The sequence below is a fragment of the Heptranchias perlo genome, unplaced genomic scaffold, assembly GCF_035084215.1.
Source record: "Heptranchias perlo isolate sHepPer1 unplaced genomic scaffold, sHepPer1.hap1 HAP1_SCAFFOLD_1039, whole genome shotgun sequence".
Taxonomy (NCBI): domain Eukaryota; kingdom Metazoa; phylum Chordata; class Chondrichthyes; order Hexanchiformes; family Hexanchidae; genus Heptranchias; species Heptranchias perlo.
In genome coordinates this window covers 50,001-53,386 of record NW_027138259.1, presented here as the reverse complement: position 1 = coordinate 53,386, position 3,386 = coordinate 50,001, and positions in this window count along the sequence as shown.

Here is a 3,386-nt window from a genome sequence, read left to right as displayed (position 1 = left end):
CTCCGGGTGGGACGTGACAAACCGGGGCCCCGTGCTCGCTTTCGGCGGCCCGCTAGTCGACTTCCCGGTGTGACGACCGGGTTCGTTCCGGTACCGTTCTCGCAGCCCCCTCGTCCTGCTCTAGCCGGGGGAAACAAACCCGACGACCGTCGGTCTCACGCCGCGGAGGGAGGCGGCGGAAAGTGGTTTGCAGCCTGTTCGCTGTACCTCCGGCGGGCAGCGCCCGAACCGTCCGAGTGCTCGGTACCATCCGCTGCGCCTGGTCCGGCCGCACACAACGAGCCATACCCGGTGGAAATCGGCCCTGTGCCTTCCGGAGATATGGGCCTCCGGGTGGGACGGAACAAACCGGTGGCCCCGAGCGGTGGCACCCTGCTCGCTTTCGGCGGCCCGGCACTCGACTTCCCGGTGTGCGAACGTCATCGTTCCGGTACCCTTCGGTGCCCCCTTGCCCCACTCTAGCTCCGGTGCTAAAGCGGAGTCGCGTCGGTCTCACGACGCCGAGTTAGCAGGCGGAAAAGCGGTGCGCAGCCTTTCGCTGTCACTCCGGCGGGCAGCACCGCACCTCCGAGTGCTCGGTACCGTACGCTGCGCCGCCTCCTGCCGCACGCAACGAGCCATACCCGCAGGAAATCGGCCTCGGCGTTCCGGAGTTATCCGCCTCCGAGTGGGCCTGACCAAGCGGGGTGAACTGGAAATCATTAACCAACGTACTTCCAGGTTTTCACCCGCAGAGGGCAGCACTCTCTTCTCCGTTTTAAACTGGGCCGACCCGGCTCCGTTTCGAGACCCGGCACTCGACTTCCCGGTGGTGCGACCGGGTGTCGTTCCGGTACCGTTCGCTGCCCCCTCGTCCTGCTCGAGCCGCGGGAACCAAAACCCGATGACCGTCGGTCTCACGCGCCGCGGAGGGTGGCGGCGGAAAGTGGTTTGCAGCCTTTCGCTGTACCTCCGGCGGGCAGCGCCTGGACCTCCCGAGTGCTCGGTACCGGTCCGCTGCGCCTGGTCCGGCCGCACACAACGAGCCATACCCGGAGGAAATCGGCCTGTGCCTTCCGGAGATATGGGCCTCCGGGTGGGACGGACAAACCGGGGCCCCGAGCGGTGGCACACACCTACTCGCTTTCAGCGGCCCGGCACTCGACTTCCCGGTGTGCGAACGTGATCGTTCCGGTACCCCAACGGTGCCCCTTGCACCCCACTCTAGCTCCGGCGGTAAAGCGGAGTCGGTCGGTCTCACAGACGCCGAGTTACCAGGCGGAAAGCGGTGCGCAGCCTTTCGCTGTCACTCCGGCGGGCAGCGCCGCACCCTCCGAGTGCTCGGTACCAGTCCGCTGCGCCTGTCCGCGCCGCACACAACGAGCCATACCCCGGTGGAAATCGGGCCCTGTGCCTTCCGGAGATATGGGCCTTCCGGGTGGGACGGACAAACCGGGGGCCCCGAGCTCGCTTTCGGCGGCCCGCTAGTCGACTTCCGCGGTGTGCGAACGTCAATCCTTCCGGTACTCAACCGTGCCCCTTGCCCCACTCTAGCTCCGGCGGTAAAGCGGAGTCGGTCGGTCCTCACGGACGCCGAGTTAGCAGGCGGGAAAGCGGTGCGCAGGCCTTTCGCTGTCACTCTCCGGCGGGCAGCATCGCACCAAATCCCAAGTGCTCGGTACCGTCCGCTGCGCCTGGTCCGGCCGCACACAACGAGCCATACCCGGAGGAAATCGGCCTGTGCCTTCCGGAGATATGGGCCTCCGGGTGGGACGGACAAACCGGGGGCCCCGAGCGGTGGCACCCTGCTGCGCTTTCAGCGGCCCGTCACTCGACTTCCCGGTATGCGAACGTGATCGTTTCCGGTACCCTTCGCGGTGCCCCTTGCCCACTCTAGCTCCGGTGCTAAAGCGGAGTCGGTCGGTCTCACGGACGCCGAGTTACCAGGCGGAAAGCGGTGCGCAGCCTTTCGCTGTCACTCCGGCGGGGCAGCACCGCATCTCCGAGTGCTCGGTACCGTACGCTGCGCCGCCTCCTGCGCACGCAACGAGCCATACCCGGAGGAAATCGGCCTCGGCGTTCCGGAGTTTATCCGCCTCCGAGTGGGCCTGACCAAGCGGGGTGAACTGGAAATCATTAACCAACGTACTTCCAGGTTTTCACCCGCAGAGGGCAGCACTCTATTCTCCGTTTTAAATTGGGCCGACCCGGCTCCGTTTCGAGACCCGGCACTCGACTTCCCGGTGTGCGAACGTGATCGTTCCGGTACCCAACCGTGCCCCTTGCCCCACTCTAGCTCCGGCGGTAAAGCGAAGTCGGTCGGTCTCACGGACGCCGAGTTAGCAGGCGGAAAGCGGTGCGCAGCCTTTCGCTGTCACTCCGGCGGGCAGCATCGCACCTCCCAGTGCTCGGTACCGTACGCTGCGCCTCCTCCTGCCGCACGCAACGAGCCATACCCGGAGGAAATCGGCCTCGGCCTTCCTGAGATATCAGCCTCCGAGTGGGCCCGAAGAGTCGGTGGCACCCTGCTCGCTTTCAGCGGCCCGGCACTCGACTTCCCCGTGTGCGAACGTCATCCTTCCGGTACTCAACCGTGCCCCTTGCCCCACTCTAGCTCCGGCGATAAAGCGGAGTCGGTCGGTCTCACGGACGCCGAGTTACCAGGCGGAACAGCGGTGCGCAGCCTTTCGCTGTCACTCCGGCGGGCAGCACCGCACCTCCCAGTGCTCGGTACCGTACGCTGCGCCTCCTCCTGCCGCACGCAACGAGCCATACCCGGAGGAAATCGGCCTCGGCCTTCCTGAGATATCAGCCTCCAAACGGGCGTCACAAATCAGGGCACATGGTCAGCTGCAAAGCAGCGTCATTACAACCTCTCACTGCACCCCACACGACATTCCGCTTGCCTGCCTGCCGCTGCCTACTCTCACCAGCGAAACAAAGTCAGGATAACACCCCAATGCAAGCAGCTCCCTTCCGGCCAACCAACCCACACCAATCCCCTTGCCTGCCTCCCACAAATTCCACCAGCCAGGCAAAGTCAAAATCAACCCACAATAAACGCACTCCACAACGGCCATCGACCGCTATACACCCCCTTGGGCGACTATTAAGCCGAGAACACTAACTGTAACCAACCGCAGTGAAAAGTTGAAGTGGCAACTCATTAACCAAATTTATATTTGGCAACTGATTAACCAACTTTACATTTGGCAACTCATTAACCAACTGCATTGGTGACAACTCATTGACTGACAGGTTGATGAGTTCTCCAGGGCCCCACATGCCTCCTGCCGAATTAAAAGCTCACCCTCCCGGGCACTACCCCACAATCACCCCCCTTGGGCGACTATTAAGCCCGAGAACACTAACTGTAACCAACCGCAGTGAAAAGTTGAAGTGGCAAC